We start from the raw sequence: 21,972 nt of genomic DNA, 5'->3' as shown, positions 1-21,972 counted from the left end.
AGAGCCTGGAGCCTGCTTCCGATTCTGTGTCTCCCTCTCTCTCTGCCCCTCCCCCGTTCATGCCGTGTCTCTCTCTGTCTCAAAAATAAATAAACGTTAAAAAAAAAAAAAAAAACCAACCAGAGTGAGCTTTATAATCCCTGTACAACGCCTCTTTCGTTCTTCACCTGGATGACGGGAGAATATTCAAGCACGCGGTTTCTCCTCGCAGCAAGTAAATAAAAGGCCTTTCGCTGTCTCCTAGGGAGAATTAAAACTAATGCCTGACATTTGTGAAGAACTTTATGTTTCGGAGCAGTTTAAATTAATTCAACAATATTTATTAAATGTCTCCTGGGTTTCACACAGAACGTCTAAATTGGTCTTCTAGAAACTCTGTGAGGGAGGCTATTATTGCCATCTTCCGGATGAAAGTGAAGCCCCCAAAGCTTCATGGAGCCCCAAGTTAGAACGTAACCCAGGGCGCCCGCCTCCCATGCCGGTGGGACTGTCAGAAACCCCCTACGACGCTCGAAATGATGTTCCTGTTTTCAGAAGTTTCCAATCTAAGGAGGTGGACATAAACAAGTAAATAAGCAGAGGGAAACCTTGACTACTATTGTTAAGCAGCCAGTGACATGAGCCATCATTGGGTTGTGACCGACGATTTCGAGGAAAAGCTAAATTGAAATGAGCCTTGAGTGACGGGCCCGGTTTGGGAGGAGAGGAGAGAGGACGAAGGCCAGGTGGCACAAAGCCCTCGGCAGGAGGACAGATAATGCGTGTTGAGCGACCACCAGGCTCTGTCACAGGCACCTTCACACGCTCTATCAGCTCACTCATTAATCTTCTCAAGCATCATCTCATTTTGCTGCTGAGCAAACTGAGGCTCAGGGCGGTTGAGTGACTCGACGAAAGTCACACAGCGAGGAAGACGTGGAGCTTGGACTCAAACATACTCGCCGAGTGCACGGTCTTATCCCCTTGCCCCGAAAGCGACAGGAATCCAAACTCACACCCCCGTGGTCTTACACTTGAGGAGTGAGCCAGGAGGTACGCGGCTAGTACCTCACACCCCCCCAGAAACAAGCGTCCAGATCCTCCCACCAGATCCCTCCAGAATCGAACACCTACTCAGTGACCGACGCTGTGCTAGGCGCTGGGAACAACACTACGAGATACGAGACAGACTCCCTGCCTCCAGAAACTCACATTCTAGTGAGAGAGGCCGTAGGTTTGATCACGGCATTCTTGGGCTCCAACACAATTGTCTCTCAGCGCCCACACTTGCGTATCTGGCAGGACAAACCCTTCCCTGGCTGTTTCCATGCCCTCTTCCTAGCCTCCTCACACCAAGTTCTGCCCAACCTCTGTGACAACGGACCACTCCATCCTCCCCCGTCGTTCCTGGTCTTTGCGGTCGGCGGACTGGCTGCCCCAGGCTTTGGCCTCCCCAGGTCCCCCCCGTGGGCCTCTCCTGAGAGCAGCTCCCTAGGCCCCCAGCTCCTGATGGAAAAGGGTCAGTGTCCCTCCATTTGGGAGGGGGGGGACAGGTCACTGCACCCAGGCTGGGGCTCTGGAGTCTGTGGCTTGCCCCGCCCCGTGGGGGCCTCAGACTCAGAAAGACCCCCTCTGCCTTCACTTTCTCTGCCCTCCTTTAAGCCATGGGGCCCTGCCTAAAACCCCCAGTTCTTGTCTGTCTCTTCCTACCAAAGACCCTAGGGCCTTAGGACCCACGCAACTCGGGCTCTCCCGAGGAGCCCTGCAGGGCTCTGCCTGACCTTCCCGCAAGGGCCAACCTTTCTTCCTGGCTGGGCTTCCTGTCTCCTGACTGTCTGAAACAGGCCCGCGGGCCATGTTCCACTGCCTGCTCCCCCTCCAAAATGAACACATCCTTCAAGATTGAGCCCAGCCACCCCTAGGCGGACTCCCCGTCCCCCAGCCGGAATCAGCCATCTGTCCTCTGCCCCCACGGCAGCGCCCTGCCAAGAAGCCACCACGGCACGTGTCTCAGTCGCTGTGTCTGCTAGTTAACCTTCCGTGTTCACTGTCGGGGCCCTGAAGGTAGAGGCTACTCGGGGTCTTTTTCATATCCTTCTACCTCTCCCAGATACAGCGTCTGGCTCTTCTCACCGCTGCCAGTTAGAAGTTCTGGAGCGAGTGACTGGACTTCTCCCAGCTTGGTTTGCTGCACATTTGTAAAACGAGGTAGCTTTTCCCAAGGGAGCTGAGGGTTCGAGGTTAAGTACGGAAAGTGCTTTCAGTGCTCAATAAATGGTAGTTCTCAGGATTGTAGTGGGTATTAGCAAACATTTACCGAACTCAATGAGAAACAGGTGGATCTGGAGGTCAAAGCAAGAAAAAATTCTTTTTCCAAAAATACACAGGGACCCGTAGGGGAACGTGGGATGAAAGTCTTCCCCCACCCCCTGCCCCCCCACTCCCAGTCCCAGTGAGAGGCACCTGCCCCCACCTCCCCCACTCCCCGTCCCATCGGAAAGAGTTTTATTGTGCTTTGCCAAAACCTTCTGCTTCTATCCCTACCAATATCAAGCTGAGAAGATTCACCAATAATCCTTTCTTCCAATTCCTTTTAGAAACAGAAAAGAGAAGCAAATAGGTGGCCACAGATCAAGGATCGCTTAGTGACAGAGACATGGTGTAATCCCTGGACAAGCTAACCCCTGCCTGTGGACACATCTGCCACTGAAACAACATGCACAAAAATGACAGAAGCCACTATCCAAGTGCCTGCTATGTGCCAAGACCTTTTGCCAGGTTTTTGTTTGTTTGTTTTTTAATCCATGCCTTGATTCAATTAGCAAATGCATTGCAAAACAGGTTTTCCTCTTGCCTTGATCAAATGAGGGCCCTGAGGCTTGGGGATATCAAGCTCTCTCTCCCTGCTTATACAGCCTGGAAGATACAGACCTGGCATTTGCACCTGGCCCTGCAAACTTCAAAGCCTGTGTAATTCCCACGGCATCAACCTGCTCTTGGCACCTGGGCATCTAGAGGGGGTCATGACAGGTAACTACAGAAATATGCACATGTGCACATGTACACACACACACACACACACACACACATACACACACTGACCAGTAGTGCAGCTGCCTAAGGCCACCAGGACACAGATTCCTCTGCAGGCCCTTCAAGGTGACCTCGGGGGTGCCCAGTGCTGGGTGCAGACCTCCTTACGGATGGGCCGGCTACTCTTCCTTCTGAGTGAACAGTGAGTAACCTCAGGGCATTTCTTGCCTTATGTCCGGACCCGAGGCTCTGAATGACATCTCTGTTCCTGCCACATCAGAGAAGGTGGGAGGGAGGGTGGCGGAACACTGATGGCCAAGGATGTGGGTGTTTTCATGTGTGGGACCCAGTGATTCTTGTTAACCAAGTGAGGTCCAGCAGGGGGATTTCAGTGTCAAATGTGCCTGTGACGAGGTTCACGGCCATAGAAAAGCAAAGAGGGTGCAGGAGGGGGAGAATGGTTTTCACAGACAGAGGTTAATTTAATAATAATAATAACAATAATAATAATAAATCGTGTGCCAGACATGGTGCTCAGTGCCTTATGAAGGGAGGTCTCATTCAGTCCCCATACCTATCAGGTAAGGAGGGCACAATCACTGCCCTTTCTACAGATGAAGAAACAGACTCACAGTAGAGAAGCAATTAACCTAAACCCACAAGGCTAATATGTAGCCAGGCTCAGAGTCAAGCCAGGGGCTGTCCTATTCTGCAGCCCCTTCTCCATAAACCCGCACTGGACTGCCTCCGAGGGAACGCACAGGACACAAATGGCCCAATACCCAGGGCCTAAATCAGCGTAACGCTTTGATGAGAAAACTCACACAGGCTGCAGCTCAGCCCTTGCCCCGGACCCCAGACCCCTGACTGGTCCTATCTCCTGGCCCCTACCCTTGGGCACACTCTGAACCTCTGTCTTCAGCAGAACCTTAATCACATTTACAGAATCTACAAGGAACTGTTGTTCCCTTGCGTTGTTTACAAACGGTCCTGTGTGGGAGGTTGGTTTGGGAAGTGACGGAAGGTCAGGACCATTTACTCTCTGAGTCATTCCTCTCTCCCTAGCCCTTGGTCAAGTGTTAGAGCCGTATCTGGAAGATAAACATTGCCAGATCCCACCGGTCCCAAATATTTCCCTTACTCCTCTGCCTCAGTGGTACCCTCTTTCCCTCTGGCCTGGCCTAAAAGCTCCCTCCTGGATAAGACGACAAAGACACGACCAACACTGGCAGACCGCTATGCAACTGGCCAATGGTAACTCAGAGTAGGTCACCCATGAATGTCCTACACCCACCAAAACACTGGGATCGATTTCTCCCCACCTCCTGAACCATGGAAAACTCGGCATGACGTGGTTTCTTCCACAGACTTGAGCCCCACTATTCCCAAGTAGCCTCTTGAGTTTGGGGGATGTTTTTTTCAGAAAATTAACCTTCATGTTGAAACCAAAATATCCCACCTTGTAATTTTCACCCATCAGTCCTAATTCTCTTCCCACGAAGGTAAATGTGCTACCTCTTACACATGACACCCTGATGGGTTTAAAAGCACTTCTATGGGGGTTCCTGGTGGCTCAGTCAGTTAAACATCCAACTTTAGCTCAGGTCATGATCTCACGGTTTGTGAGTTTGAACCCCACGTCAGGCTCTGTGCTGACGGCTCGGAGCCTGCTTCAGATTCTGTGTCTCTCTCTCTCTCTCTCCCCCCACCTTGGCTCGCGCTCTGTCTCTCTTAAAAATAAATAAACATTTAAAAAATAAAAAAAATAATGAAAGCACCTCTACGTATGAACGGTGAAACGCAAAACTTCAAGGATAGAACAATGACAGCAGCCGGTAACAGCACAGCAATTTTACCTCCCACCAATAGGTGGCGATAGCAGTTGGCTACAGTATACCCCGTTTAACCCCACCCCAAAACGGTTGGTAAAAGTCCTGCGAACCCAATCTGCTTTTAAAGGAGCTTTCTGCCCTTGGACACAGCAGTGATATGTTCTCTGGTTATTTTTTTCCAGGATAAATATTCTAAGCTCCTTCAAACAATCTTCATAATGATAGTTTCCTTCATGGTTTCCTCATTTCGCTGTGTGCCAATGTCTCCCTTAGATAAAGCACCCCAAACGGGACACATAACTCCAGAGGGGGCCTGAAATGTCCAGAATGACATCTGTCTTGATACTTATCAGACCTGAGCCTGAATTCTAGCTATGTGGCCTTGGTCGACTTTCTTTACCTCTTGGTCTTCTGATCTGTAAAACAGGAGTTGCAAGCTCCACGGGGTCCGTTGTGAGAATCAACAGAGATAAAACATGTAATATATTTGGCACAGTGGCTGTGCACAAAGTCTGTTGAGATCACCCTGGGTTAATGCAAACAAATAGCTCATTATCGGCAATCACAGCATACTGTTCACACCCCCCCCCCCCGCCCCCATTGATACAACCCCAAACCTTTTTCGGACTTAGTCTTATGCTCGTTTCCAGTCAGTCAAAGCCCTGAGGTTGGTAAATGGAAAGGCTTTCTAAACTGCAAAGTGCTTTGGAAGTAGAAGGCAAGAGCAGCTGCGTTGCGATGCGGACAATATTATGATCCGCTGCTGCCCAATAACCAGGTCTCCACGACGCTCTTGTGCAAATGTCATTTTGAGCTCAAATACAAGACTTTGCATTGGCCCCTGGTAACCTTGATCTTGTTGATGTGGGTCCTCAGCTCCTTCTGGGTGGCTCTTGAGAACTTTTGGTGCTCTGTCATAACAGCGCACGTTGTCTAGGAGCTCATGACCCGGCAAGGGCTTTGGGGTCAGGTAGACCTGGGTTTTGATCTTGGCCTCATCGCTGACCAGCTCTATAAGCCGAGGCAGTTTTGTGGGCCTTGGTGTTTCCATTTGTAAGACAGGGATGACACCCTTTATCCCATAAGGTTGTGAGAATCAGTGAGATATAATTACCCAGCAGGGTGCCTGGTGGATGGTGGGTGAGCGGTAAATGTCAGTTCCTGGCCCTTCTTTTTTTTCTTCTGACATCAGTCTGTGCTCTCCCTGCTCTCCTTGGCCCTTGAGCCCCGAGTCCTCCACCGGGTCAAGTGTTTGCTGCATTTGGCCAAACTGAAGTATGAACAGGGAGGTCAGAGAATCAAACCATGAATATGGTGTCCCAGGGAGGGGAATGGAAGAGGGATTTACTAGACTTCTGGAGGGTTTGACCTGCTCTTGCATTTCCACTGAGGAACAGTAAAACCTCTGCCAGGAAGGCAAAATCCTAAAGGGACGGGTAGAGCATGAGGGTTGCCGGATGGGGTGGGGAAGCGTGTGCCACAGATTCATAACTTGGGGTGAGAACCAGGAGACCAGGGCTCTCATTGCCACTGACTGGCCATGGGACTCTGGAAAGTCCTCTCCCTTCTCTGGACCTTGGTTTTCCTGTCTATAAAATGACCCAGTGATCATTGGGTCCTTTTCCTGTCTATAAAATGACCCCCCTTAGTGATCACTAAGGGATTTTCAAATCTGTGGTTCTATTTATTACACTGCAGCCATTCATAGCTTCTCTTAAGAACCAGTGTTTTCCAAAAGCCCATTCTTCTTTGCAGATATTGACTCTGGAGATGTTAGGAGAGAGAGGAGAGTGTGTGCCGTTCAGGCTGGACGGCAGGAATCCTTCCTCGAAGGCAGCTGAGACTGGGAACAAACCGAGAACACAGAGGCGTTCTGACTTGTCAGCAGCATCGCATACAGGACGCTTAGGAATGAGCCTTCAAACGTTCTGTTGACCCAAGTCTAGCTGAACCCTAAATGGCCACCACCTAGACTCTCCATTCCTGTTAGGTTTTGCATCGTCTCCCCCACCCCGCCTGCCCTATCTGCGTGACTCTGTCCCATTGTGTGTCACAGCTCCCAAAGGTGGGGTCTGAATTGGCTTAATGCTCTCCTGAATTTGGGGTCATACACAATTACATGCTGAATCCTTCTGGTTGGTTCCCTGAAACGAGGAAGCAAATTTCTTATGTCGTGTATTTATCCATTCTTTTACCCACCCATCCACTCATATACCCGGCCACCCACCCTCTACTATAAACACTTTCATCCTTCCACCTGTTCCTCTGTCCATTTTCCCTGTCATTCATCCAACCAGGCCCACCGTGTACACCGCGCTAAGAGGATTCAAAGAAAAACCATGGGGATCACGTCTCCAGAGCTCAGACACAGAGTTTGAGAATGGAATTGTTTCCTTTAAGGATCTTTCCTCCAATCAGTATTTCGTGGGGATCACCCCCCTCATGCCTCACCCAGCACTGATCACTGGGGTGTCTGGTCAATATCATACGAAAGTCCTAAGGAAAAAGCGGTGAGTAGCCTTTGGATCTGGAAGTCTGGGTTTCAAGCCCACCATATCTTTTAAGTCTTTTTTACCCATCCTGCCAAATTCTGGCTCGAACACCCTTCCTTTTTGATTTTTTGTGGCCCACACCGGAAAGAAAGGTGTCCCAAGAGCTTCCAACCAAGACCTACAAGCCTGGGAAGTTCCATGTATGAAAAGTTATAAATAGAAATCCCAGAGGAAAGGGGTCACAAGGCGGATTTTTGCCTAGGGCCAGAAGGGCAACACGGGCCGTGCCAGGAGTCAGCAGGAGGGAGACCTGTGGGCGTTGTGGTTGAGACCGACCTAGAGCTGGAATGTGACCCGTGGCTTCCATTTGCCCCTCGGTCTTGGGGCCCAAGCCAAGGGCCAGCTCCCAAAAGTCCTCAAACCACATCCGGGCCCTCATGTAAGTCTCCGTGTGTCCCACTGTCCCAAAGGGGGAAGAAGTTTAAAAGGTTAGAAAGTTTATGCCCCTACGTGAATACGTCAGAGGGAAGTAATTAATTCCCCCTTGACCTTCTAGTCAGGAAGGGAAGGGAACGACCATTTAAGGGGACACCGACAAAGTGCGAGGCACCGGGCTTCCACGCGTTTTCTCATCTGATCAGTACAAGGCAGGCCTTCTCGTCTCCACTTTGCTGACAGGAAAACAGAGGCTCAGAGACGTGAAGTGACTCGCCCGAAGTCTTACAGCAAGCGAGTGGAGAAGCTGCATCTCAAACTCACACCTTCCACCTTGAGGCTGCCCGTGGCTGCCAAGCATCACAGGAGGTAAGCAATATTCCTGGGGACACTCTGAGGGGCCTGCCCTGTGATCACTCTTCTTTCTACTCGTTAATAGTTGAGCCCAAGAGCCACAACGAACCTTCAGCGGATGGCAGGGCTCCTCCACCGTGGCACGGTTTACATTTGACAACTCTTTGTTGCGGGGGCTGCCCGGGGCTTTGGCCGGCATCCCCGGCCTCTACCCACTAGATGCCAGCAGCACCCTTGGGGTGTGAGAGCCAAAAATGTCTTTAGGGGCACCTGGGTGGCTCAGTCGGTTGAGCATCCGACTTCAGCTCAGGTCATGATCTCAAGGTTTGTGAGTTCGAGCCCCGCGTCGGGCTCTGTGCTGACAGCTCAGAGCCTGGAGCCCGCTTTGGATTCTGTGTCTCTGTCTCTCTCTGCCCCTCCCCCGCTCATGCTCTGTCTCTCTCTCTCTCTCTCTCTCTCTGGCAAAAATAAATAAACATTAAAAAAAAAAAAATGTCTCTAGACTTTCCAGGCATCTTCTGGGAGGCAGATCGCCCCAGGTCGAGAAATACTGGAGTCGAGCGATCGGCCCACGTCTTGACAGTTCCCTGTCCTTGCGACCCGAGAAAGTCCAGGCAACAAGGGAAATGTCCCGTCTGTACTTACGTCTGCGGACAGACGCTCAGTGGTGACGACGACGGTGACTATGACCACAAACACAACAGCTGCCCGTTCATCCAGGGCTTGCTGTATACCCACTCCCACGCCGAGGACTTCCCATGTACTTCCTCATGTATATTACCTCTATCTTCCAGACGAGGGACCTGAGGCTCAGAGAAGTTAGGCAGCCAGCCCACGGTCTCAGTGCTAACATATGGCCGATCTAGGTGTTCGTTTCCTAGGGCTGCTGTAAAGAATTACCACAAAGGAAGTGACTCAAAACAACACAGGTTAATTTTCTGACAGTTCTAGACGTCAGCAGTCTAGATCAGTCTCACTGGGCTAAAAACAAGGTGAGGGCAGGGCCATGGTCCTTTTGGAGGCTCTAGAGGAGAATCTCGTTTCCTAGTCTTTTCCAGCTCAGGCAGGTCACTGGCATTCCTTGGCCGTCCAGGTCCACCCTCGGTGGAGTTCCCTCAAGTTCACAGTGTAGCATCTTCCTGTCTCTCTGTCCCTGACCTCTGCTTCCATCATCTTGCCTCCTTCTCTCTGGCTCTCCTGCCTTACTCTTCTAAAGACTTTTGATTATATCGGCCCCACCCAGGCAACCCAGTATAATTTCCCCACCTCATAACCATTAATTTATTTAAATTTATTTTTATTGTTTTATTTATTTAAAAAAATTTTTTTAGGTTTATTTATTTCTGAGTCAGAGAGAGACAGAGCATGAGTGGGGGAGGGGCAGAGAGAGACGGAGACACAGAATCAGAAGTAGGCTCCAGGCTCTGAGCTGTCAGCGCAGAGCCTGACGCGGGGCTCGAACTCACCTCGAACTCACAAACCATGAGATCGTGACCTGAGCCGAAGTCGGTCGCTCAACCGACTGAGCTACCCAGGCGCCCCTAAAAAATTTTTTTAATGTTTCTTTCTTTCTTTTTTGACAGAAGAGACAGAGTGCGAGCAGGGGAGGGGCAGAGAGAGAGAGGGAAACGCACAATCTGAAGCATGAGATGAATCATGAATCATGACCTGAGCCGAAGTTCGATGCTTAACCGGCTGAGCCACCCCAGCGCCCCTCATAACTGTTAATTTAAACTCCTCTTTGCCATGTAAGGGAACATGATCCCACATTTTGGGGGGTAGGATGTGGATCCCATGGGGGGCCATCACTCAGCCCAATACATAGAACTTAGACTCTCATCTCTCTGGCCCCAAGGTTTGTACTCAATCCACTCTTGCCTCCCCTCCTGTGCCTGAAGAGATGTACCTAGCCGCTGTGGGGGATGTGGAGGTGGGTCACGTAGCCAGAGATTGGTGGGCACCAGCATGCATTGGGAAGGAGTATGTGAGAAATGCTTTGGAGAGGAGCAGAGAGAGTCCTGGGGACCCTGGGTCAGCGGGGACATGGGTGCGGATGTGGGCTCAGGTGGGCAACTCCCGCCACGCAAGCTGATTTCCCATAAGCCTCAGCACCTACCTCCAACCTAAGCTTCAAATACATCCATCTGTAGTTCGTCTGTCCCGAAGGACCACCCCAGCCCAGCCCCTGCCAGCCAGGATTTGGTCCCATCTGCATGATTTGTTTGCCCAGTCAACTGGCAACCATTCTCAATCTGTCCTTTCCAAACCTCCCCCCTGCCAAGGGCTTAGAAAGCCTTCAGTCTTGAAAATCCACTCCCTGCCCTGCTCTGATGTGTGAGGATGCCTTCAGCTGTCTGGTCCCTCCATGGGCTCCCCAGTCCCTTCACAGAATAGAGAAACCACCCTGAGTGGGTGAGCCAGGCTCTCTCGCCCCAGACAGGCAGAGCCTTTGACTTTGTCCAGCGGCTCTCAGGCTCTGCAGTGACTTAGGGATGGTTTCTCCAGGCTACCGAGCGTGACAAATCTCTCGGCCCATAGGAAATGACAGGGAACAGCCAAATTCAGCTTTGCATCATCCCGGGAGGAACGAAGTCTGGGATATATTTTTATCTTTCAAAAACTGCAGAGAGGGGGTGCCTGGCTAGCTCTGTTGGTAGAGCACGTGACTCTTGATCTCAGGATTGTGAGTTTGAGCCCCAAGTTGGGTGTAGAGATTACTTAAAAAAATAAAATCTTAAAAAACAAAACAAAACTGCAGAGGGCCTTCTGGTTACACATAGCAGATGGAGGGAGAACAAACATTCATCTCTGCGTCCTCCCCAAACCCCATGGAGGACAGTAAAGGAATCAAATGTGTATCCACACGGCCAAAGGGAAAGGCGAGAAGAAGCCACATTGGGGAGGGGCCGACCCAGGTTTGAAAGCTGGACGAGCTGATGACTCTGCAGCTGGAAAAGGCGAGGTGGCCCAAACCTGCAGATCGGGGGAAACCGACAAAAGAAGCTGAAGAAGCTCAGGAAAGCTCACGAACAGGTGGCAACGAGTGCCACCGAAAGGCAGGGTGCCAAATGGGGCTCAAAAAAGGAAGGTGAAAGTTTCTAAGAGGCTCAGCTCCAGGCCCGCTCCCCCATCCTCCCTGCCACTGGCCTCTCTGTCCTGCACAGTACGGTGAGACCTTCACTGCCCTAGGTGACGGCCCCCTGTGGACACCCAAATTTAAATGAAAACCAAGTAAAGTTCAATAAAATCACAGTTCAGTGCCTTGGTCGCACCAGCCACATTTCAAGTGCTGAATGTGCACTGTGGCCCCCTACTGGTGGGTGCAGGGTCCACTGGTGCACACAGTTGTATGGGGCAGCACTGCCCTAGACCCTGGCTTCCCAAAACATGGCTGGTGGGCCAGCAGCATCGGCGACTCTGAGGACCTTGGTAGGACTACAGAATCTCGGGCCACGTCAGGAATACTGGACAAGAACCTGGACATGAAACCACCTTTTACAAGATCCCTACGTGATTCAATGCACACCTGACTTCGGGACTCAGAGGAGAGAAACCTAGGGCTGGTGGTGGTCAATTCCTGGCTGAAAAGGGGGCTAGGGGAAAGTCTAAATCCTGAAGCATGGGGCTCACCCAGTCCCCTTAGCTCCTTGGGCCAGAACTCTGGACAATCAGGCTTAACCTCCTTACAGGAAATTAGAGAGGGGCCGGGGAGCCTGACCAGCCAAAGAGAACAGACACAGATACTGCCTCAAGTTACAGGATCCTCCAATGAAATGACCAGGTTCCTGCCAATCAGCCAATGGCGTCATGAGTTGAAAAGCCCACCCCCACACCCAGAGCTTCTCGTGATTTTTTTTTTTTTTTAATGAATTTTTTAGGGACACCTGGGTGGCTCAGCTGGTAAAGCATCCAAGAGTTGGTTTCGGCTTAGGTCATGATCTCACCGTTGGTGGGATCGAGCCCCACTTTGGGCTCTGGATTGCCAGCTCTGAGCCTGCTTGGGATTCTCTCTTTCCGTCCCCCCTCTCAAAATAAATAAACTTAGAAAAAAATAAATGAGCTTTCTAATGCAAAAACAGACAGTTAAGGGTCTATAGACCTTTGGGGGGAAAAGCCTCAAACGTGATTGAACAGACAGTAAACAAAACAAATGAACAGCTGGAGGCATTTAAAACAAGCAGACAGGGGCGCCTGGGTGGCTCAGTCGGGTAAGCCTCTGACTTCGGCTCAGGTCATGATCTTATGGTTTTTGAGTTGGAGCCCTGCGTCCGGCTCTGTGCTGACAGCTCAGAGCCTGGAGCCTGCTTCAGATTCTGTGTCTCCCTCTCTCCCTCTGCCCCTCCTCCGCTCATGCTCTCTCTCTCTCTCTCAAAAATAAATAAACATAAAAAAAAACAACAACCAAGCAGGCAATACAAAGGGCAGAAGAAAACTTCCTTGTCTTCAGAGAGATAAGACACTGCATCTATAAAACAAGAACAGGGTGCTATAAGAAAAGAATATTGTGAGAACAAGAAAGGGTGCCAAGAAATAAAAATATGACAAAACAAAAACTTCAATAGGAGGGTTGAAAGAGGGGAAAATCTCTCAGAAGGTGGAACAAAAAAGGTAAAGAAAATAGGTGAGAACGGATTGCTCCTGGAGGCCCAACATCATGTTGGTAAGAATTCCAGAAATGTTTAAAAAAAAAGAAAATCGAGAAGAGGAAATTATCAAAGAACACCCGAAAGCCTCCCAGAAATGAAGGCCATGAGTTTTCAGAAGGAGAGGCCCCTCTGAGTCCCCAGAACAATGAGTAAGTAAAGCAGACCCGCCACCATAGGGCTCATCGTTGTGACCTTTCAGAACACAGGGCCTAGAGACAATATCTCATACATGTCTGTGGGTTAAAAAAACAATAATGATAAGGTTGAATACCAATAAAAGGCCCAACAATCAGACGAAATCAGAGTCTGACAGCAGCAATACCGGGAGCTCTGAGACGAGGCTCCCAAGTTCTGAGGGAAAATAATTTCCAGCCTGGAAGGGTACAGCAAGCCAAACTAAATATTGAGTGGAAGTGTAGAAGAATGACATTTTCTGCCATGCGAAGCTTCAAAAAAAACCCACCCCACCCCAGTCACCTTTCCCCAGGAGCTCCTGGAGGACAGGCCCCGCCGACCGGGAGGAACAAACAAGGTGTGAGAAGGACACGGGATCTGGGGACCCGGGGGAGCCCAGCACGGTGCCCTGCAGCAGCCTGGTGGTCACCTGTCCTACTCGGGGGAGGACGGAGGTGTAGGGGGTTCCGCCAGCCAGAGAAAGGGCAACTGGCTGCTTTTCTGGTGTGTGGGTCCAGACTGAAAGGAAACCCACTCTTCTCTGGGAGAGTTTGGGGAATGAATTTATGATAGAAAAGCTTCCCCAAAGGGCTTGGGGAACCAAACGCCTCCCTTCCAACCCCCGCCTCTATTTCTCGTTCACCCCTCCCCACACCCCTGGGGTGGTCCTGGGGGGGCAACTCCTTGCGGTCGCAGGATCCCACGGAAGCCAGCCTGAATACAACTCGGTCCACGGCCCTCTCCTCACAAATGAAGAAACTGCCGGCCGGTGAGGCACCAGGGGCACGGAGACAGGAAAGTGGGTAGTTCATGTGGTATATTTTCGAACAATCTGGACTTGTCCCTAATACCAACCTTTCAATGGTCTTGCTTTTTTTTTTTTTCTTTTTCTTTTTAGAGTGTTTCTTTTTGAGAGTGTGCAAGCAGGGGAGGGGCAGAGAGGGGGGACAGAGGATCCGAAGCAGGCTCTGTGCTAACAGCAGTGAGCCCGATGTGGGGCTTGAACTCGCATGAGTTCTCACTGATCTCACGAGCCATGAGATCACGACCTGAGCACAAGTCGGACGCTCAACCGACTGGGCCACCCAGGTGCCCCTCAGTGGTCTTGCTTTTGGTTCTCTGCCTCTTCCTCTGCCTTTCCCAAGGGCTGGGCTAACCTCAAAGTGTTTGTAATTAATGAGTGTAGGATGTAAACTGCGTCTGGAGTATCTGTACGTTCACACGGAATTCTAGGAAACTCAGTACTTTGTAATTTTAACATGTGACACTCTCGCCTGGTCCGTGGAGCTCACCACCTTACCTATTTAACAGAGCCACCGCCGCCTCTCTGACAGGGACGCCTGCTGCGGCGGGTGGGGACCCTGGGCTAGAAGTCACGAGTTCCTCTGTTACGCACTTGCTGCGTGACCTTGGGCAAGTCGCTTGTTCTGTCTGGGCTTTGACTTGTTCTCCCGCAAGACGCAGAGCGGGGACTCAGTGACCTCCCTCTCACTCACCTTCCGTCTTGTGACTCGTGCAGTCTCCCAGTTTGGTTCAGGACATGGCCCCTCGGCCTTTCCAACTCTTGTTTGCCTCCCACACCCTCCATTCCAGAGGGAACACCCCTGCCCTTTCCTGCCCAAGCTCGGGCCTGGCAGGCACTGGCCTGCAGAGGACAGGAGGTGAGGAAACCACCCCGGCCGTTTAAGCCGCCTGCGGTGAGAGCTGGCCCCTGGCCTGTCACAACAGGCCTTGAGATACAGAGGGGCATTTGTCCGGGGGACCCATGGTTTCGTTCAAACCTTCACTCTGGCCTTTGGCCCAGGGCCTCTCTTTCCTCCCCACCGTCTCGGGTGGCAGTACCAGCCCCCACCTTTGCTAGGAGCGGGGATGTGGACACAGCACAGACCCGAGCGTCCCCTCTGTAGGTGGGAACACAGGCAGACAGAGGTTGGGAAGGAGGGCAGGGGAGCCATACGTGCACGCCGGGTGGCCGAGGTGAGGGTGGCACAGTCGGGGCGAGGGTGGAGGCAACGGGGCCGTAGGCAGGGTTCGGGAGGAGAGGGCTAGTCCCCGACTCCCTCACCGACAAGGCAAGTGACTGCGAGCAAGGCACTTCCTTCTCCTTCCCAGGCCTCAGTTTCCGCAGCTTTCAAATGGGAGGGACTGTCCCCCTCTTCTGCCGTGGGGACCAAATTAAGTAAAATGACGAACTTGCAAATAGTGTGTTGTCACGAAGTAAAAGCGTGTGGACTCAGATGGACCCAAGCCCACATCCCACCGCTGTCACCTCTAAGCTCCCTGTCCCCGGCAACTCAGTGACCCTTTGTGCGTCTCATTTTCCTCATCTGAGGTAACAGAGAGAGGTGTGTGGCTGGACCAGGGTGTAAGGCTTGAACAAGAACTGACAGAAAGTACCTTGCCCAACAAAAGCATCTGAACGAAGAATCAGTCAGAGCCGCGTCATGGCTTTTGTGGGTTCCCCCCACCTCAGAATAAATCTTCATGGGCTCTAAATATTTTCTAAATCTTCCTTACCTGATGTGAGGAAAAAAATTGGAAACATCTTCTTCTGCACTCAAAGTTGGTTTTCTTTGCCCCCCACCCCGATTTAAAAAAAAAAATTTTTTTTAACGTTTATTTACTTTGGAGAGACAGAGAGAGACAGAGCATGAGCACGGGAGGGCTAGAGGGAGAGGGAGACGCAGAACTCGAGGCAGGCTCCAGGCTCTGAGCTGTCAGCACGGAGCCCGATGCAGGGCTCGAACCCCCGACCCGTGAGATCATGACCTGAGCCAAAGTCAGACACCTAACTGACTGAGCCACCCAGGCGCCCCAGCCCCCACCCCGATTTTAAAAGAAATTAAAATATTTTGGGAGTCCTTACAAGTTTCATGAGCCTTGTGTCTGTCATGCCCAGTGGGTAAGCCAGCCCGATATTGTTTCAGGGTTCTCTCGGTGCTGACCTGTCCCGGGTGCTGTCTCTAAGGCCTGAGGGCCCCGGTGTCCTCTCTGAAGAGTCGCCCGTGGAACTCAGAGTCCTGGAATACCAACACCTCATACCTCACACCCACAGAGCTGAGCACAGGGACCCCCGTCTTTGCAGGACCCCCTAGCTTCAATGCCGGGTGAGCCCCGTCCTGAGGCTGACAACCTGGGAAGACCACAGGCGTGCAGGCTGGAAGAATCCAGGGCCTTGGGTGTGTGCAGGGGGCCTGGGTCCCCAGGAGGGGGGTGGCGGATGGTGGCCACTTAGCAGGCAGTCATGACTGCTTCTGTTGGGCCCCTCCCCTGTGCCCAGCTCTGTACTTAGGCCTTCACGCTCACAGTCTCATCTAATCCGTATGGCACCCATTCTGCTTCTCACCCAAGGAAACTGAGGCTCAGAGAGGCCGTAACCCACCCGGAGTCGCAGAGCTACCAGGGCAGGGTTGGGGCCTGGTCTTCTGCTTCCCAAACCAGACACCTCCCAGCACCCACTCTGCCCTCCTTGAAGTTGGAGGGAACGTGGAAGAGACCTTTAGGGCGTGCAGAAGAGGCAAGGCAGCGTGAGTTTGGGGTCCAGGGAAGGATGTAAGGGGTATACAGGGGCACCTGCAACACTCCTGGGGGTACTGAGCTGCACGGGGCAGGGAGGCGAGTATGTGAGCATGTGCCTCCGTGGGCCAGTGTGTCCCCAGGAGACCCCGAGGGAGCTAGGCCAGGTGGGGCTGTTGCTAAACACGCTAATAGGTGCTTCATTTCCTTGCCCAGCTGCCCAGAGCCACATCTGTTTACCTACAAATTACACAGATGCCGTGCTCAGCCAAAGCCTGTCCTGTTCAGGGACCACTGATGGCCTCAGGAGAGACAGGCTGAGTCACAGAAGTGGCTGATTGCGGGGGTGGGAGCCTTGGGCTCTGGAGTTAGCAAGGGAGGGAGGATTCCTAGTTGGGGAGAGTGCCCTATCTTCCCCTCTCCGGTCACACCACAGCCTGGTGGAGTGAGATACGCCCTGAGTGTGACCCTCCTTCCCACAGCGGAGAGAACAGAATGGGCCTATCCACTCGCAAAACGATCTGCTGCACAGCCACCCGAGGCAACAGATCTGACCCTGCTCTCCCCTGCCTAGACCTTCAGCGGCCTCTCGTCAGCTAAGATGAGTGAAGTCCGAACTCCTCAGCAGCTTTTCTTACTGCCTGGCAGCATTTAGACATGTGCTTTCCAATATGGCAGCCACATGTGGCTACTGACTTCTGGAAATGTGGCTGGTCTGAATCGAGATGTGTGGTGCCTGTAAAATACCCATGGGACCCCCAGGACTTAGTACAAAGTAAAAAGAATTGAAAATATCTCAGTAGGAATTTTTAAACTTTGATTACCTGTTTGATGCTATTTGGAATATACTGAGTTAAATAAAATATACTCTCAAAATGTATTTGGCCTGTTTTTTCTTCTTTTTTTTTAACTCTTTTTTTTGTAATGTTTATTTTTGAGAGAGGCAGAGAGAGAGGGAGACACAGAATCGGAAGCAGGCTCCAGGCTCTGAGCTGTCAGCACAGAGCCCGACGCTGGGCTCGAACTCAACAAACCGTGAGATCGTGACCTGAGCTGAAGTCGGACGCTCAACCGACCGAGCCACCCAGGCGCCCCTTCTTCTTTTTTTAATGTTTATTCATTTTTGAGACACAGACGCAAGCGGGGGAAGGGCAGAGAGAGAGGAAGGCACAGAATCAGAAACAGGCTCCAGGCTCCAAGCTGTCAGCACAGAGCCTGACTCGGGGGCTCGAACCCGTGAACTGCAAGATCACGACCTGAGCTGGAGTCGGACGCTTAACCGGTTGGGCCACCCAGGTGCCCCTTAACCTGTTTCTTTTTACCTTTCATCTTTTTTACTTTTTAAATGTGGCTACTAGAAAATTTAAAACTACGTGAGTGCTTCACAGAACATTGCACTGGACAACCCGTTCTCTTTGCTGCCTCCCCTACCGACACTCACTCACTCATTCCTTTGGTCGTGCACGCATCCACTCCGTAAATACTCACTCATCGTGTGCTATGTGCTAGAGATGGCCCTCAACAGTGGAGACGAAGAGGAAACGATACAGGCCCTGCATGTGAACCCACATGGAGCTGAAGGACCACACTTTAAAAATGCCAAAGCCAGGGCGCCTGGGTGGCTCAGTCGGTTAAGCGTCTGACTTCAGCTCAGGTCACGATCTCGCGGTCCGTGAGTTCGAGCCCCGCATCAGGCTCTGGGCTGACCGCTCAGAGCCTGGAGCCTGCTTCTGATTCTGTGTCTCCCTCTCTCTCTGCCCCTCTCCCGTTCATGCTCTGTCTCTCTCTGTCTCAAAAATAAATAAACGTTTAAAAAAAATTAAAAAATAAAATAAAATAAAAATGCCAAAGCCTTTGTGCTGTACACGCCTCATAACGTTACTTGTCTCTCTCGTATTTGTGCTTCTCTCTAGGGTGACCTCCTAACCCCCCGTCTGCCTGGTGAACTCCTACTTACACTTCAAAACCAAACCTTCAAATACGTCAAAAACTTATGTCCCATGCTCCCCCCCCCCCAAAAAAAATGCTGCTTCACGAGTTTGTTACGCCCGCCCCTCTTCCCCGCTGGAGTTCTAAACTACCACGTGGTTATGCAATTTTATGACTGTGTCAGTTTCCATGTCACTTCTGTCTGAGATGTTCCCTTTACCCCGCCCCCAGAAATCATCTCACTTACCCCCGTGAATTTCCTTCACCAGCTCTGTCTTGTTTGTGACCCATCCATCTCTCCAGACCCTAAGCTCTGCAAGAGTGGGGAGCTTGTCTTTTTCACCTAGAGGTGACATCCCAGTGCCTGGCACAGTTCTTGGCACCCTAGGAAGCACTTAGGAAATGAAGATGATGCCATATGGGCAGCGGTGCAGGATGCTACAACGGAGGCTCTGGCACCAGACTTCCCAACGGGTCCCGCCTGCTTCCGCCCTGAGCCCCTGCAACCCTTCGTCATGCAGCCACAGCCGTCTCCAAAAACCTCAAGGCTACCCCAATCTAGAACTTACAGTGGTCAACAAGTCTTCTGTACAGTATCTGGATCCTGTAGACCTTTCTACTCTCCTCTCTGTCTGAGCTCAGTCCTACTAGGCCCTCCCATCCCTGCCACAGGGCCTTTGCACGTGCCGAGCACTCTTTCCTCACCTACTGACACATCTGATACTTTACCCCAAGCATCACTTCAAATCCCCGTGTTGCACACTCTCACAACGCCACGTCCCTCTCTCCCCACTGGTGCAGGGACCATGTCTGGGTTTTGATTTTTACCTTTTGAATCCTTAGAGCCTTGAAAACTGCTTGGCACACCGCAGGTGTGAACACATAGTTGCTGAATGAAATAAACCACTGGCTTAGTGAAGGGGCTGAAGGTGTTCAGTAATTGCTGGCTGAATGGCCCTATCGAGCCCGGATCAAGCACAGATCATCTGGCTTGTGCTTTCCTGCCACATGTGGCTGCCACGGTGATGCAGACGAGACACGAAGACACAAGACAGGCTGTGAGTGCTGCGGAGCTCAGAAAGGGCACTGAGGAGGGTGCCGGGGGGGTGGGGGGGGGAAGGCAGGCTGCTTGGGAGGGTGGAGTTTGAGTGGTACTATGTGGTCACTAAATTCTTGGGTTGGGGCAGGGGGTACAGAGTGACCTGGGTCTGAATCCCAGTAATGTAATAGTAGCTGACATTGGTTCTAAGTGCTAGGCTCTCTACTAAGTACTTTATGTTTCTTTGACTGTCTCATCCACCAGAAGTGGAAAGCATATTACCATCTAAATTTTGTATACGAAGAAACCGAGGCCAGGGGGCCTGGGTGACTCCGTGACTCGGTTGCCCAGGTTGAGCATCCGCCCCTTGATTTTGGCTCAGGTCACGATCTTGCAGTGGTGGGATCAAGGCCCATGTCAGCCTCCACGCTGAGCGTGGAACTTGCTAAGGATTCTCTCTCTCTCTCTCTCTCTCTCTCTCTCTCTCTCTCTCTCTCTCCCCCTTTGCTCCCACCCTCCTTCTCTCTCTCAAAATAAATAAATAAACATTGAAAAGAAAAAAAGCTAAAGTATGTTCTTTAAAAAAAAGAAAGAAAGAAAGACACCAAAGCCCAGGGAGGTTAAATAACTTGTCCGAGGTCACCAACTGAGATGGGGCACGAACCCAGGCAATCTGACTTAGCGTCTGTTCCATATTTTGAGGGTTCAATGTTAAGAATAAGCATGTAATGATCGCTTAGTATGTGCCAAGCAGTTTTCTAAAAACTTTATAAGTTTTATTATTATTGGTATTGCTATTATATTTTACTGGGATTTTTTTTTTAATGTTTATTTTTGAGAGAGAGCACAAGTGGGGGAGGGGCAGACAGAAAAGGAGACAGAATCTGTCAGCACAGAGTCTGACGTGGGGCTCGAACCCATGAACTGTGGGGCCATGACTTGAGCCAAAGTTGGATGCTTGACCGACTGAACCACCCAGTCGCCCCTACTGGATTTTTTTTTTTTTTTAATGTTTGTTTATTTTGATTGAGAGAGGTAGAGAGAGGCAGTACGCACGCAAGAAGGTCAGGGGCAGAGAGAGGGAGAGAGAGAATCACAAGCAGGCTTCTTGCTGTCAGCACAGAGCCTGACGTGGGGCTCGAACCTACAAACTGTGAGATCATGACCTGAGCTAAAACAAGAGTCAGATGCTAAACCAATTAAGCCACCCAGGCGCCCCTTTTACTGGGATTGGGAGAAGCCAGCACCCTGCTCTCTCAAGAATCCCTGTTACATATCCATGTGAGAGGTTTGAACCCCAGATTGACCTGGCTCTACTGGGTGCCCTTTGGGAAGTTACTTAACCTCTGTACCTCCGTTCCTTTCTGTAAGATCATTCATTAATGGGACCTTCTGGATAGGGTTGCTGTTTGGGGGGGAAATGAGATCATGACTACAGAGCCCCTGGGGTAGGGTTTGGGACAAAGCAGAACTTGAATACCTTCACTTCTCTCCCCTCCGCCCCATGTAGGAAGATCTCCCCAAACCCCCCGTCTCACCAGAATCGAGGCTAAAATCAACAACTGATCTAGAACCACCAAGATCCTGGAAATCCGAGGTCCATAAGATGAGGGAGGGAGAAGAAGAGAGGAAAATGTTAAGCTAGTCAGTTTCAAAATGTGTCCAGGATTGAGAAAAATGAGTAATTATAATGTATTTCCTTCTTCCTGCTGTGTCAACTTGGGGTTATATAACTGAACCTCTCTGTGAGGTACCCCTTGGGGGCCTCCAGGAGGCAGGGTTGGCCGTGACATAAATAAATATTTCTGTGCTCTCTGCCCTGGGCTCAGGTTCTGAGCAAACACCACAGCCTGCAAGGGAGGCCGAGGCAGGGAGGAAACTGGGTGTGGAGTGAGTTCTGGGCTGGGAGTCAGGAGACCCGTGTTCAGGGCCTGGCTCCGTGTCAGAGGACGTGGACATTAGCTTTCATGGGAGAGTGACCTGGGAGGAGAGACTCCAGTATGGGCTGGGAGCCACAAATCCCTCGGTCAGTTCTCTTTCGCAGATAGAATAAAGGCCCCGCCCCTCCCCTGGCCTGGCATTCAAGGCCCTTCACGTCTTCTCCTGCCCCTTCTCCCATTCCCCCTTGGCACCCACACAGCCCGCAGCTTGGTTCTTTGGGACTCTCGAGTTTTCCTTCCCACAAGGTTTTTCCCCTCTCTTGGCAGGTACCCTGCTCCCTGTGAACTGGCAGTGTGCTACAGTGGGCAGACTTACGGGTTTTAGCGTTAGGACAGACGTAGGGGTTTCAGAGCTCCCCCGGGCTTGGAATCTGGCTGAATGGAGTCACCTTGGGCTTGTGACTGAACCTCTTTGGAGCCTGTTTCCTCCTATGCAAGCTGGGCTTTGTGAGTTCTATCTAATTCCTGGTTGCAACAGTCACATGAGATAATAGCTGTTCATAACAAGTGCCAATGACGTCGCCTTGCTGTATAAACCGGGCATGCGTAAGGGGTTTTGCCTACAAGAGTCATTTAGTCCCGCGTGCCAAACCCCCGGCAGAG

At 51.3% G+C, this 21,972-nt stretch overlaps 1 protein-coding gene across 3 annotated transcripts in view; it reads right to left on the bottom strand.

Annotated features, from left to right (window-relative positions):
* The window catches only part of NCMAP (non-compact myelin associated protein), a 41,322-nt gene that overhangs the window by 9,007 nt on the left and 10,343 nt on the right, over positions 1 to 21,972 (bottom strand). The window contains exon 1 of one of the 3 annotated variants that reach the window (XM_053209080.1): positions 8,907 to 9,414. The exons of 1 other annotated variant lie outside the window; for it this stretch is intronic. The gene's annotated coding sequence lies outside the window, so the exon portion shown is untranslated. Of the gene's footprint in view, positions 1 to 3,081; positions 4,740 to 8,906; positions 9,415 to 21,972 lie in introns of those variants that run through there. One more of the 3 variants, XM_015075162.3, reaches the window with a different exon arrangement.

This window comes from Acinonyx jubatus, chromosome C1, assembly GCF_027475565.1.
Source record: "Acinonyx jubatus isolate Ajub_Pintada_27869175 chromosome C1, VMU_Ajub_asm_v1.0, whole genome shotgun sequence".
NCBI classification, from domain to species: domain Eukaryota; kingdom Metazoa; phylum Chordata; class Mammalia; order Carnivora; family Felidae; genus Acinonyx; species Acinonyx jubatus.
The sequence above is the reverse complement of the archived record's forward strand: the minus strand, read 5'-3'. Positions and strand labels throughout refer to the sequence as shown.